At 34.9% G+C, this 16,344-nt stretch overlaps 1 protein-coding gene across 3 annotated transcripts in view; it reads right to left on the bottom strand.

Moving 5' to 3' along the window:
* The window catches only part of EHMT1 (euchromatic histone lysine methyltransferase 1), a 293,851-nt gene that overhangs the window by 219,212 nt on the left and 58,295 nt on the right, over positions 1 to 16,344 (bottom strand). The window contains exon 2 of one of the 3 annotated variants that reach the window (XM_027849531.1): positions 12,262 to 12,486. The exons of the other annotated variants lie outside the window; for them this stretch is intronic. The gene's annotated coding sequence lies outside the window, so the exon portion shown is untranslated. The remainder of the gene's footprint in view (positions 1 to 12,261; positions 12,487 to 16,344) is intronic. 3 annotated transcript variants of the gene reach the window in all.

The following is a 16,344-nucleotide window of genomic DNA, read 5'->3' as shown; positions in this document are numbered from 1 at the left end:
TGTGTGTGTGTGTGTGTGTGTGTGTGTGTGTGTGTGTGTGTGTGTGTTTCCATTAAAACATACTTCATAATCACCAGTAAATATTTTTTCTCCTCTTGGTACCATTTCAGCTGTGAATTCTGATTATTATCAGCCCATAATTTTTGGAACTTATTCCCTCCTCCCCTGAACCTCAAAGAATGCCAAGTTTCCCTCAAAATGCAGCTCAAGCAACACTTTCTGCATGAAGTCTTTCAGAATCTCCCCCAGAACCTAGTGTCCTCCTTGACAAAACTAACTTGTATTTGTTTTACATTTATTCTTATACTTCTATATGGACATTCCTCTACTGAGGCGGCCACGTGGCATTGGGGGCACCGGGTCTGAAGTCAGTAAGACCTAAGTTCAAACCCAGTCTCAGACACTTAATAGTTGTATGACACTGAGCAAATCACTTAACTTCCATTTGCCTCAGTTTCCTCAACTGTAAAATGGGGATAATAACAGCATCTACCTGGAAGGGTTGTTGTAAAGATCAAATGAGAGAATATTTGTAAATATAAGCACTTAGCACAGTACCTGGCACATCATAATCACTATATAAATGCTTCCCCTTCCCTGACAGAATATATGTTTCTTGAGGATAAGTACTGTTCATTTTGTCTTTGTATCCTCAGGGCCAAACAAAGTGACTAGAACATAGCAAAGGTTTGTTAATTTATTGAATATTATTTTCTAAATGATTCCTACAAATTCTTTCTAGTTCTACCTATTTTCCACTTCAAAAAATTAACAAATTCACTTTGAAATTTTAGTAAATTATATTTCATTCCATTAAGCTGAAAGGGAATTAAAATTGAAAAAGGTTATCTTTGATAGACTAAGAACAAAAGAACCAGTGTCTATATGAACTAAGGCATAAATCAATGGGTGGGAGTGGATAACAAAGCTGTTTGGAAGAGGGGTAAACACAACAGAGAGTAATACAATAGCTAAGAAAACAGGAATAGAAGAACTGAAGTTTCTCATTGATGGCCACCGACCATTCCCCCATAAGAACTGACTCAGAACAGGAAATGCTCGGTTTTTTTATATCGAGTTCCAGTTCAGGTAAAATCAGAGCTACATCTACTCAATTTACCTTTACTACAACCTAACTTATTTCAAATTCAAATTGGCAAAAGTACACATATGGCTAAACTAAAAAGGAAGCATAAATTAGGAAAAATACAAATTTCAAACAATAAGAATCTGCATGTTCAAGTGGCTACTAAGGGAGAGAGGAACTTTTTCATGGGGATGGCACAACTTTCATATTCAAAGTAGGAAAGATAGAGCTGCCTCAATAAGTTAAATTTTTTTTCAAGAGTTTATCCTTGCTGACAATGTCAGAAAACCCTAATGGAATCATTAAGACGAAAAAAACTGCAGATTAACAAAACACCTTAAAAATTATTTTAAAAGAAGAAGAAAGTTACAAGTCACATAGAGCATTTTAAAAGTAGGGGGTAGGTAGCAAGTATAATTCAAATCTATAGTGAGGTGTGACTAACAATAAGAAAAAAAAATAAACTCAAAGAGAGGAAACTGAACAAAGAAAATCATTCTTTTGCCCATACTAGTAATATTTTGGTTAGCATTGATCATTATTTCTTCCCTTACCTTCATACAGAGTTCTTTATAGATATAATCACTTTAACATTTTTGGAGGAGGGTAATCTTCAGCTACTGTTTGGATAAATCTGTGCCAAAACTACCCACAGTTTATTAATTTCATTATGAGTGAAAATAATACAATTTTGGCAAATGAAGCATTTTGAGAGAGAAAAGCAGAAAGATTCACACCTATATTTTTCTTTCCTGGGAACTGGAAAGTGACCAAAGCTGCCATATTAAGCTGTTTTAAGTGAAACTAGTTGTTCTATCTATGAGTCATCCATCCTGTCCTTTTTGGAACTCTGACTCTTGGCTGAGATAGACTAGGAAGTATTTCAAGGCTGCATTTTAGGCCACAAGCCCACAGAATTAACAGTATACTGAAATCATTAAAAATAAGGAAACCACCTACAGATCTCTTTCCTTCTCAATGACTACTATATCACAGTTAGCTCTAAAGTTGACAGTTTTCATCTAAAAGATACGTAACTCGTTATCTAGCTAAGAGTCAAAGTTTATGATCACATGCTTGATTCAAAATAAAATAAGGCAGGTGAGTAAACCCAAAGATTCTATATGAATTATTTCCCTTTACATTCTCCACAATTACAATGCTACAAAAAAGAATAATCTTCCAACAGCATCAATCCTTTGATGCAGTTGACTCTCCAGTTCTCAAACTAGCATACAAACACTACAGACAACAACCAACTTATGATTCAACACATGTTGCCAGACAAACTCTAAATAATACACAAAAGGCCACAACTAGCAGGTGTCATTTTCCCACATGAGGAAACACCTTTCCTATAGCATGCAGATAAAAAAAGAAAAACTATCAAAAACTCAAGGCCATCCTTACAGTTCAACTATATGTTTGTGTACACAGAATCTAAAATAATAATTTGTGTTTCCAAAGCATTTTTTCATTTATTACCATTTTGGTCAAATGCCTGGTAGATACCTCTTCCTGGATAAAAGCATCTCAAACTCAAAATGCCCCAAACAGAACTTATTATCTTCCCCCAAAAAGACTATCACTACTCCAAAGTATTCTATTTCTGTTAAGGATACCAACCACCCTCCTGACCACCAAGATTCATAACCTCAGCATTATCCCCTACTCTTTACATACCTAATCAGCAGTCAATTCTACCTCTTTAACATCTTCAATATTCACCCCATTTCCTCCATTCACAAAGCCCAACCCTATGTCAGACCTTCATCACTTCTTGTCTGGACTATCATAATAGCTTAACTGATAACCTCAACTTTCAGTCATTCACTTCTTCAATTTCCACAGAGCCTGCTCCAACTCTTTCAGTGGCTCCCAATCTTTATGTAGTATAAACATACAAATTCATTAGCTTGTATTTACAGCCCTCTACAGTCTTATTTCATACTATTCCCTTTCACAAACTGTACATTATAAACAAACCAGACTCCTAGCACCCTCCTCTGTACCCTCCTCTATACTCTGGCCAAGCCAAGAATATACTCCCTGTTCCCTACCTCTAAAATTCTTGTCTTTCTTCAAAGCTCACCTCCAGTGTCAGTTCCTTCCTGAAGGCATTCCTGGTATTTCAAGCTATTAATGTTCTCTCTCCAACAAACTTTCCTTATGTTAAGTTAACTGTACATATTTTATATTCCTAGGAGAATGTAACTAAGTTCCTTTATTGTAAGGACTACCATTTCTGTCTGTATATTTCCAGGGTCTCACATAGGACTTGACCCATACCAAGTATTTATCAAATGTCTGTTGAATTAAACTCAACTAAATCCATACTGCATCACTATTTATCAGAAAATATCATATATTATTATATGTAAAAGACCTATTAGTAAATATTAACATAGGAAGCCAAGATAATAGAGTAGAAGGAAGAAGTGCAGCTCAGCTCACCCCAAAAAAACTTCTCTAAACAAATCTAGAAAATTCAACAGACTAAATTCTGATGAGGAAATTCAAGACAAAATTATAGTGAATTTCTTTTGCACCCCAGATAGACAGAGAGAGATAGAGATTCCATGGACAATATGGACTAGATCTGGCCATGAGCACAACATGCAAGGAACTTTCCAGCTGCCAGTGAACAGCTGTGTACCAGGGCAAGAGGAGGTCTCAGATCCATACACTGCCACTGCCACAGGGTAAAGGCTATGGGAAAAGGTGTCAACTGGTACTTCAGTCATCCACTACCAGTTCTGGGTCAGAGACTTGGGGCTCACTGAGGAAAGGACATACTTCCAGGGATAGCATTCAGGTCAGTTCAATGCTATTCACTTCCTAGGAAAGGAGTGATCACAGACCCTAGGACCCTAGTCAGGGAATCCAGAGAGAAGCACACAGAAGCATAATGATAAAGACCCCAGAAGCAGGGTTGGCTCTCAGGTCTGGCTTCAAGCTCAGCCAGAAGAATAACCAGGGTAGGAATCTCATCAGACCAAAGGGGAACCTACAATTTTGTCACTCTGAACCAGCAAAGCTTCCCAGCTGGCTGATAATGACTGCATATATCAGCTGTCTACTGTTTCTCAAAGCCAAACCCAGGTCAAGAACTTGCACAGCTCAGACCAGAGCAGACAACAATCAGACTTTGCCTAGATCAAACTACTCTAGGAGCACTGAAAGCTTACAGGTCCCCAGCCTGAGCAATCCTGAGCAATCTCTGATATCTTGGAATAATATAACATTGAATATCTCAAGAAAGCAGAAACAGGACCTGCCCAGACATTCCCTCAAGCAAATAGAGCCCGACCCAAATATTAAATCTGAAATAAGAAGTAGGCTGGAAGAATGAGCAAACCAAAGAAGAATTCCAACATAAGAAGGGATGCTCAAAACACAGACACAGAAGAGAATGACTCCAAAATATCTACAAGAAAAGCCTCAAAATAAGCTTGAGCATAAATTCAACCAGAATTCCTAGAAGAAATGATGAAGCAAAAGGGTTTTTTTTAAGAGTTAAACTGTTTTTTACTAAATGAAATGAGAGTGCTAAATAAAAATTGGAAAAGAAATGAGAAACAAAGAAGAACTGGAGATGGGAATTAATAGCTTGGTATAAGAAGTATAAAACCTTGCAACCTAAGCAACAGACTCCCTGAAAACTAGAACATACAAAACAGAAGCCAATGACTTAATGAGACAACAAAAAATATTAAAAACAAATTCAAAACACAAAAAATAAAAGCAAATGTAAGGTAACTCACAGCAAAATCAACGAATCTGAAAACAGGTCAGGAAGAATCACTGGCTATCTGAAAACAAAGACCAAAAAAAAAGAGTCCTAGATATCCTATTTAAAGAAATCTTAACAGAAAATTGCCCAGATTTTTTTTTAGAACAAGAGAACGCAGTGGAAATAGAAAGAATCCCCTCAGAGGCAGCTAGGTGGTACAGTGGAAAGAGTTCCAGCTTTGGAGTCAGGAGGACAGGAGTTCAAAACTTGTATCAGACACTTGACACTTACTAGGTGTGTGACCCTAGGCAAATCACTTAACCATGACTGCCTCACCAAAAAAAAAAAAAATGAATCCACTAGTGAATTCCTGAAACTCCAAAATGAAAACTCTCAGTAACATTATAGCCAAAATCCAGAGCTCACGGAAAGAAGGAAGGAAGGAAAGGAGGAAGGGAGGGAGGGAAGGAAGGAAAGAAGTCAAGTACTGCACAGTCAGTAAAAATAATTTAATAGGCATTTACTACATGTAAAGCACTATACTAAGGCTGGGAATACAACAATAGCATAAAGAAAACCAGTCCCAGCTCTCAACCCAAAAAAACTTAAGTATAATGCTAAAGTAGAAAAAATGGATCTTTAACAAAATAAAGGGCTTCCAAGCATTATTGATGAAAAGACTAAAGTTGTGAAGAAATTTTTAAGGTCAAACACAGGAATAAAAAGAAACATAAAAAGATAAACACATGAACAATCATAAAGAATTAAGCAAGAATAAGCTGCTTATGTTCAGATATAGAGAGATGATAACACGTGTCTGTTATGAACCCTATCATCATTACGAGTCATCAAAGAGGCCTAGTTAGACAGAAGGCCTGGGAGTGGTTCTGCTATATCTTAATGATCATAAGAGAAGAAGGGAAAAAGAGAAGAAGAGGAATACTAGAGGGGGATGGGGAAAGAATCCTGTAATAATTAGGGTGTGTCAATAGATCTATGCAAATAAGGAGAGGTTTGGGAAACAACTGATACTTAAACCTCACACATGAACTGATCAAATAAGGGGAAAATATATTACACATACATACATACACACACACACACACACACACACAGGCTGAATACAGAAATACATTTTCCTCAACAGGGAAACAGGAGGGAAAAGGGAGAAAGAGAAATAGAGGGAGGGTAGATTAAGAAGAGATAAATTCTAAGCAAAACAAACTCTGACTGTGGATGTACAAAAATATGTATACCTCTTTTCTCAGGTGGCAAAAAACAGAAATCTGAGGAGGTGGCCATCAATTGAGGAATGGTTGAAGAAGTTATGTCACACAAATGTGATGGAATACTATTATGCTAAAAGAAATGATAAAGGAAGATACAGTTTCAGAGAAGGCTAGGAAGAATTACATTAACTGATATAGCAAAGTGAACAGAACAGAGACAATTTCATAAAGACAAACAATTCTTAAAAACTCAGGAACTCTGATAAGTGTAAATGATTAATTATTATTCTATAGAACTAATGATGAAAAATATGTGACCCATCTCCTGATAGAGGTAAAAGACTCAAGAGTGCAGAATGAGACTTACGTAATACACAATATTTAATATACATGAGTATGTGTAGGTGGGTGAATTTGTCTTTTGGATATAGTCAATGCAGAAATTTGTTTTGTTTGACTACATATTTGTAACAAGGTTATATTTTTCTTTTGTTCTCAGTTGGGTGAGGAGTTAGGGTAGAAGATAAGTTGGCTTTTTTATTAATTGAAATAGATTTACATATAATTTTATAATAAAAATATCTATTTCATAAAATATTTTATTAGAAAAATACATTTTGTAATAATACATGTACGTGTGTGTGTGTGTGTGTGTGTGTGTGTGTGTGTAAATACAAAGGTAGCTTTCTGTTTAGAGAAATTCTTTTCAGACTCCCACGTGGTCAACAAGTATTCTGCGTGATTTAATTTCAACAAATTCTGCAAAAAGAAAAATATTATATAGTAGATGTGTCCAAAACCACAATTAAATCTATACATGGAAACACCAGGGTGACTGGTTTTTATACTTTATTTTCTTTTACATATAACTCTTTGAAAGTAATGTGGATAAAGAAAAGGAAGCCTGGAAGTGCTTTGAAAAAAAATGGGTGGTAATAAATCAATCAAATAAGCAAGCATTTAGTAAATATCCAACCTAAGGCCAAGGATATAAATGTAATGAACTGAATAACCCCTACTCCCAAGGAGCTTAAAAAATGAAAGTAGTAGCCAAAATAAAATTTGGGATTTTCTATAGATTTCTATTATCAATTATTCTTACTCCTCTATCACTGCAAATAAAAATATGATTCATAAATCAAGAAGCCAAAGATGCTTTACAGGTCAAAAATGAATACTGCAGCCCTTCTACATTTCAAAGCCTTATAATTCCTTGGAACACAAAATTAAAGCTCAATTCAATACAACTACTTCAAATCCAGGATCCAACCCTAACACTTAAGAGTCTGACCTGTTTTTCAACTCCCAAGGAAAAAAAGGCAGCATGTTCTCTAGGGAACTGATCACAAACTTGAGCACCAATCAAAATAAGGATCAGAAGTGTCTACTGATGAAAGAATATCAAAGGATCTTTTGAGAAAGCTGAGAGGAAAGCAAGCAAACTGGCTGAAAGGCATTTGTGGGCCATCTATAGGGTATATCAAGCTCCACCTCCCCATCTTCTCTTCCTTTAATTGCAGGGTACAGATGACACCTTTAGTCAGCCATGAAAGAGCTAACAACTATGCCAAAGATAATTAGCAAAGGACTATTCAGAAGGAGACACAGACAAAGACAATACTGGTACTATCACATTAATTTTTTTTAAAAAAGCTCTATATGGTAGATTCATAGCTTCATATGTGATCCTTAAAGTCTTTCTTTGCATATATGGAAATATTCATATTTTCTGGTAACTATCAAATTCACAGTTTAATTACAAAAATATGTATGAGTATGTGTTTATGTATACATATATATGTATACATGTGTAAATATAGGTGCATGTAAATGTGTACATACATACATACATACATACATACGCATAGGTAGCTAGGGAGCTCAACAGAAAGAGTGTTAATCCTGGAGGAAAACTTATCTCCCTGAGTTCAAATCCAGCCTCAGACACTTAGTAGCTGTGTGACCTTAGGCAACTCATTTAAACCTGTTAGCCTCAGTTTCCTCATCTGTAAAAGCAGCTGGAGAAAGAAATGGCAAACTACCCCAGGATCTTTGCCAAGAAAACCCCAAATGGGGTCACGTAGAATTAGACACGACTGAAAATGACCAAACAATAAATACAAATACATACACACACATATATAATTTATACATACACACAGACACACACATCTTAAAGAATTATTCCTGAGAAAGAGCTGGGCATCAAAAGAATGCATGTGGCAGCCAGGCAGTGGTCAAACTATAAAGAGGTCAAGGAACAAACCAAGGCCTTTCTTCTTTTGCAAGAACAACCATACTACCCAAAAGACAAGCAGAAAAACCAGAGTTAAGGCTGTATCAAATAAAAAAGAACAGACAGGTAAGAACAGCACTCATACTAGCAAAAGGGAGAAGTAAGTGAAATTAAGCCAGGAGAAGAGCTAACAAATACTCACGTTTAGCATTTGTCTATAATACTTCTACTGTGAGTTGAAATGTCCCTGCTGTCCCCAAATCTGTTTTGTTTTGTTTTGTTTTTAAAAAGAATCAGTCAGAAAAAAGAGCCCTATACAACAGAATTCATAGTTAAATTAGAGGAGATAATAGTGATAGGTGAGAAGTCCAAAGGCAGGACACCTACTATGCCCTTGAGTGGTATGAGTTTCTTCTTTTTACATTACTTGGCAAGAAAATACAAAAATATAAGCAGTACATAAGCAAAATACAAATACATAAGCAAAACTAATACAAATATTTGTGTGTGTATACACACACACACACACACACACACACACACAGACTCTCTCTCTCTCTCTCTCTCTCTCTTTCTCTCTCTTCTAGCTTATATTAAGATTTCACTGGAAATCCTTAACAATGAAACTGCAAAGTACCAAGTTAACCCACTGACCTGGAGTTATGAAACCCTTTAGTTAAGGAAATTACTTAGGAGGCAGCTCTCAGGCAGGTAGGCCTGACATCAAATACCTAATCACCAAGTCCAGGAAAAAATACTCACCCTAGGATCCATTTTTGTCCCTTACAAAAACCAGAGTACCCTTGGGTTCTTTGTTTCTTCTAAATTTAACAAAACATTAAATAAAATGAGCATTTCCATATAGCTAGTCTGAAACTACAAATCTCCATTATGTAGAGATTTCTGTCCAGATATAATAAATAATAAATTCAGATATAATAAATAATAAATTCAACATATAATTTTCACAGTTGTTCTGCTTATCCATGACAGTTGATATTTTCTCATTTGCTCACACTCTCTATCCCTCAAGTATCCCTACTCCTCTCCCTCCAAATCTAAAAGAAAAAAGAAAAACAGAATCCTTGTAATAAAATTGCATATGCAAATATTATAATTCCCCCACTGTGCATGTCCAAAAATGTATGTGTAATTCTTCATCTTGAGTCCATCAACTCTCTTTGAGGAGATAGTAATCATGCTTCATTAGCATTACTCTGTATTAATGGTTGGTCTTTCATTGATCAGTTATTAAATCTTTCAAAGTTGTTTTGTCTTTATAATATTGTTATTATATAAATATTCTTATTTTCCTATGTTTCCTGGTTCTACTGACTTCATTATGAAAATCATTTCATACAGATCTCCTGAGGTTTTGCTGAAATGATTCCTTACATCAATTCTTAAAAGAGTATTCCAGCCATTCCTTACTTCACAGATATCCCTTTAAGATTTCAGTTCTTTCGTACTGCAAAAAGAGCTCCTATAAATCTTTCTATACACATGGGACTTTTTCATCTTTCTTTAATCTCTACGGGCTAAAGGTCTAGCAGTGGTATCACTAAATCAAAAGACATACACAACACAGTGACATTTTGGGCTTTACTGATGACTAGACCAATCACAGTTCCAGCACCTGTGCATCAGTGTGCCCATCTCCCCAAAGCCCTTCGAAGAATTCTTATTTTCCTTTTTTGTCATTTCTGCTGATCTGAATGGTGTAAGGTACCGTCTCAGAGATGTTTTAATTAACACTACTTTAAAGTATTAGAGATTTGGAGCATTTTTTTTTTCAAATGGTTACCGGTAGCTTTGATTTCTTTTCCAAGAAAACTGTGTATTGATACCCTTTGATCATTTATCTACTGGGAAACAGCTTTTGTTCTAATATATCTGAAACATTCCTTATAAATTTTAGATATATGAAACCTTAATCAGAAAAAATCTGCACTAAAAGACTTTTCCCCCAGGTATGTTTTCCTTCTAATTTAACTACATTTTTGTTTATGAAAAAATCCTAACTTTTTGCAATAAAACTGGCTGTTATCATCTGTGATTCTCTCTATACTTTATTTGTTCATCAATTCTTCTCCTATCTATAGATCTTCCTTATTCCTCTAAATTGTTTATAATGTTCTCTTTAATATCCAGGTCATGTATCCATTTGGGGGTTATCTTAGTATACAATTATGAAGAGTTGATCTAGAATTGATTTCAATCAGACTGCTTTCCCATTTTAGCAGCAGTTTTTATCAAATAGTGAGTCCTTATCCCAGTACCTGGAGTCTTAGGCTTTATGAAACAATAAACTACTATGTTGGTTAGGTTGAATGTGTTATATATGAAATTTATTCCACTTATCTACTCTCTCTCACTTTTTAAACAATACAAAATTGTTTTGCTGATTATTGCTTTGTAGTATAGTTTGAATCTGATACTAGGTCTCTTTCTTCCCCAATTTTTAAAAATAATTTCTCTTGAGATTCTTGACCTTTTTTTCTTCCAGAAGAATTTTGTTATTTTTTTATGTCTATAAAGTAATACTTTAGTTATTTGATTGGTATGATGCTGAACTAATTAAGTAAATTAATTTAGGTATCATTGTCATTTTATTTTACTGGCTCAACCTAGTCATAAGTACTATTTCTCTATTTATACCCTGGAGTTATACCCTAGTTTTTCAATGGTGCATGAGGATAATAACTAAATTAAGTAAAAAGTTATCTTCTTCCAGATTCCAAAGCTCCCATAAACAGATCCAACCTCCTTGTGTGCCTAACCCTTTTCCCAGATAACGGGTAACATCCAATGGTTTCATTTCCCAATAATCCCTAAAGCTCAGTGAATAAACATAGTCTTGGCCATAGGACACTAACTCTCAGAGCTGTTGTTGTTTGTCCTTCATTCTCAAAGAGGACCATGACATCAGGAAGGTGATGTCATGACTTGCAAGTGAACTGGATTTAAGTGACAGAGGACTGTGCAAGGTCACCAGACTCATTTTCTCCTCCTGAGCCATCTCATCTGGGTCCAGTGGCAAGATATAGATCAGGATGACTGATGATGGCCCCCAACTCTTAGAGCTAAAAATTCCATAGATGAAATTCAGGTCAATATATAAACTAACAAAAATTTGTTAAAAGAAAATACACAGAAATATTCAAATAAGGAAGGCTGTTCCAAGAGAAGGTTGGATTAAGATAATCACTAAAATTCTCCATACCTATTGCATACAAATATGAGGTATTAATTAACAAAAAATTTGAAGACTGGAAACGTAGGAGGTGACTAAGGTTAGGAAGGGCTTTGAATGTCAAAGAGTAGATCTTATATTAATTAACAAAAAATGTCAAAGCTCTAGGTTAGAACATTTTAATATTTAGTAACAGAGATACAGACTAGACCTGTAATTTCATTGGTATAGGGAACTCCCAAGTGCTACTACCAACCCAGCAGATAACATTCTGGGTAATTTATTATCTTAGAGAGTTACCTAGAGCACTGAACAGTTAAAGAACTTACAGGACTTGAATCCAAGTCTTCCTAGCTTTTCTGTCTACCTACTACACTATACTCTTTTTAATAGCTATTCATGAAAAAAGAAAAAGTTCCCAAAGAAAAAAAAACAAATGAATGCTCTTAGACATCATTTCATCAAATGAAAATAGTCAACTTTTGACAAATATGGACAGAACTCAAAAAAAAAAATTATATAGTAGCTCACAAGGCAAACTCGAATATTATTGACAAACAACTAAAAGATTTTTAAACATTTAATGAATTCCAAATGGAACAAGACTGTACTATCCTAAACAGGAACCATTGCTGAAAATAATTTCATACCATTACAAGTATTTAAAAAATTCAAGAATGCCATGAAAAATTTCAAACCTAAAAGCTTAAATTGCCAAGGGGGAAGCAAAGTGGAAAGACTTCTGCCTGTAACTTCACTCCTTAACGGAAAGCTAGAACTTACCAAAAGAAGTCAGATTCAGAGTCCCTTGGTGAAAGTATTAGTGCAAAAGGCAGAATGCAATTCACACAACACAGTAGATGCAACAGAGAGGACTTTTGGAAACTTTGGTTCAAGGTTGAAAGAAGCTTGACAGGAAAACTGAAGGCATGGAGATAAAACTGATGGACATGAAACTTTCTAAGTACACTATGGGCTGTAAATGCGCTGAGAAATCAAACTGATGACCTAGAAAATAAAATGAGATTAAAAGATATCAAGTTAGTTAAGGGTTGTGGATATACATGAAAAAATTATTTTTAATTTTTTTTCACTTTAAGTGATTATAAAGGAAATTAGAGGTGGACAATTTTTAAATGTTCAGAACATGTCATTATAATCAGGCTCAATGAACACCAGAGATACAAAGATGGTCAAGATTAGAAACTAAGAGCACAGCTAAGTGGCACATTGGACAGAGCACCTGCCCTGGAGTCAGGAGGACCTGAGTTCAAATCCATCCTCAAACACTTGACACTTACTACCTGTGTGACCCTGGGTGAGTCACTGAACCCCACTGCCTAGCCAGAAAAAAAAAAAAAGATTAGGAAACTAAATGAATAAAAAAGGAACTAAGTGATTTAATTCCATGAATAACAAAAACCACAGGATCATATCAATAGATTTTTAAAAGCCTTTGACAAAATATAGTAATCATTTATATTAATACTAAAAATCACCAGTTTATAAAGGTCCTTCCTTAATATGTTCAAAAATATTAAATACTAAAAAAATAAGCACTAGCATTATATTTTTTATAATGAGAAAACACCAGAAGTTTTCCTAGTAAGTTCAGAGTGAAGCAAGGTTATTCTGTCTCCAATATTACTTGACAGAATCCTAAAAATTCTAACTACATCAATAATCAATCCACAACATTTAAGTGTCTACTGCATGCCAAATATTGTGTTACATATACAAATACAAAAGGTGAGACAGTCCATATAGTCATAAATCCAGAAAAATCATCAACATTCTATATACTATTAATTAAACCCTGGAGAAAAAAACAAAAAAAATTCTATGTAAAGTAACTATAAAGTATATAACATATCTGAGACTAAATCTATCAATTCACAGGACTTACACAAGAATCACTACAAAAAGCTCCCATAATTGGACAGATAGTAAACATTGCAAAACAAACTAAAAAAATAAAGGAAGATCTAAATAACCAGACAGGGAGTCTGGTCATAGAGAGTCACAGCCACAACACATGACTATCAAAAAATAATACTGCACAAATAATTTACAGCTTTAGAACTAACCCAATCAAACTACCAAAAGGATATTCTGTAGATCTAGACAATAAATAAATAAATAAATAAAATGGAGGAATGAAAAGTCAAGAATTTCGAGAGAAATAATTTTTAAAAATAGGAACAAAGGCAGTCTAACACTACAAGATCTGCAATTATACTATAAGGAATTAATTATCCATGCAACCAAGATTAGAAGGAAAGTAGACAACTGGGAAAGAATTTTTACAATCAGTGTCTCTGATAAGGGTCACATTTCTAAAATACATAGAGAACCAAGTCAAATTTATAAGAATACAAGTCATTCCCCAGTTGATAAATGGTCAAAGGATATGAAGAGGCAGTTCTCAGATGAAGAAATTAAAGCCATCTATAGTCATATGAAAAAATGCTCTAAATCACTATTGATTAGAGAAATGCAAATTAAAACAACTGTGAGGTACCACATCACACCTATCAGATTGGCCAACATGACAAAACAGGAAAATGATAAATGTTGGAGAAGATGTGAGAAAATTGGAACACTAATGCATTGTTGGTGGAGTTGTGAAATGATCCAACCATTTTGGAGAGCAATTTGGAACTATACCCAAAGGGCTATAAAAATGTGCATACCCTTTGACCCAGTAACAGCATTTCTAGGGCTATATCCCAAAGAGATCATACAAATGGGAAAAGGACCCACATGTACAAAACTATTTATAGCAGCTCTTTCTGTGATGGCAAAGAATTGGAAATTGAGAGGATGCCCATCAACTGGGCAATGGCTGAACAAGTTGTGGTATATGAATGTAATGGAATACTATCGTGCTATAAGAAATACGGAACAGGCAGACTTCAGAAAAACCTGGAAAGACTTGTATGGTCTGATGCTGAGTGAAGTGAGCAGAATCAGGAGAACGTTGTACACAGTAACAGGCACATTGTGTGATGACTAACTTGGATAGACTTAGTCCTTCTCAGCAATGCAAGGATCTAAGACATCTCCAAAAGTCTCATGATGGAAAATGCTATCCACATCCAAAGAAAGAACTATGGAGTTTGAATGCAGATTGAAGCATACTAATTGCTCTTTTTTTTCCTTCTGTTTTGTTTTGTTTCCTCTTTCTTGTGGTTCCTCCTATTGGTTCTAATTCTTCCTTACAACATCACTAATGTGAAAATATGTTTAATAAGAATGTATATGTATAGCCTCTATCAGATTGTGCATCGTCTTGGGGAGGGAGGGGGAGAAAAACTTAAAACTCAAAAGCTTATGGAAATGATTGTTGATAAATCAAAATAAACTAATGTAAAAAAATTAATTATCCAAAACTATTTGGTACTGGTTAAAAAAGGAAAATAACTTCAGCAGCCATGTGTTAAATAAACCAAAGAACACAAAATACTAAGGGAGGAACTTTTTAATCTTACAAGAATTGCTACTGCCTAAGCAGGGGCAGGTAGGTGGCGCAGTGGATAGAACTCCAGCCTTGGAGTCAGGAGGACCTGAATTCAAATCTGGCCTCAGACATTGGGCACTTATTAACTGTGTGACCCTGGGCAAGTCACTTAACCCCAACTGCCTCACCAGAAAGAAAAAAAAAATCACTAGAAAAATTAAAAATCATTTGCTAGAAAATGGGGGAACAACATCTTACATTTATATCTTACATATATTACATTCAATCTCAAATAGCCAAATTATCTAAATATAAATCATCACAGTATTTTTTTTTTTAATAGAGAATAATGGATAGTGATGGGAACTGGACGGGCAATTTCATTGGTATAGGGAACTCCTAGATGAGTAAACTTCCTCTACCAAAACAGGTCGGCATTTTCTCTGCTATTTATAGTGTTACAGATTTTTTCAAAGCATTAAGAGGTTAATAAGCATAACCAATATGTCACACACACAACTTCTCAGGACTTGGGGCTTCAAGGTAGGCTTTCTATCCACTAGAAAATGGAAGGCATTAAATTCCTTAACTATGGTAGCAGAAAGGGACCAAGAAAATTATCAAAGGCAAATGAGGCAATTTCAATTATATAAATTATTTAAAATATAAAATAAATTATATAAAACTAAAAAGATTTTCCACAAACAAAATCAATTCAGTTAAAATAAGAAGAAATGTTATTTCTTGGAGAGAAAGCTTTGTATCAAAGATCTCAGAGAAAAGCAAGGTAGAATGGTATAGCAATGACAAAAGTGGCACAGAAGTCTGGTCAAAGCACAAGAATCACAAGCTCCCTTACCAGGGTCCAACTTCCCAAGGACAGAAGCCAAGGTTCCAATGGGAGGGAAACGTGGAGAATGGCTGGAGGGGAAGGAGCCCCAAGGAAGTTATTAAAGAAAAGAAAAATCACACATGTGCCAAAGTTTGAAGAGAAAAGAACTATCTGAAGTAATAAAAAATTTAGTGTCCATGAAATGGGGAATAGATAAAACACAAAACATGGATCTCATGGGATACCACTGCACCATAAGGAATAGAGAATATGAAGAATTCAGAGAAACGAAAGAAGACTTGTATGAACTGACATAAAGCAAAAACAGATATAAAAGAACAATATATAGAATGATTATAATAATGTAAATAAGGAATGCACTATAACAACAGAATTCAGGTCATAAAATGGACAACACTAGATTCATGATTACTGCAGGTAAGAGAATGCTTCCTTGCTTTCTATTTAAAAATGACAAGATTGCATGTGTTTCATGTGCTATCAGTTCCAATCAATGTTAGAAATCTTTGCAGGAAAATACCAGGGGCAGGGGAGTTCTATTTTGAGAAGTGGC

This window comes from Vombatus ursinus, unplaced genomic scaffold (genome assembly GCF_900497805.2).
Source record: "Vombatus ursinus unplaced genomic scaffold, bare-nosed wombat genome assembly UNPS02000580.1, whole genome shotgun sequence".
Lineage (NCBI taxonomy): Eukaryota > Metazoa > Chordata > Mammalia > Diprotodontia > Vombatidae > Vombatus > Vombatus ursinus.
This window is presented reverse-complemented; position numbering and strand designations above follow the sequence as displayed.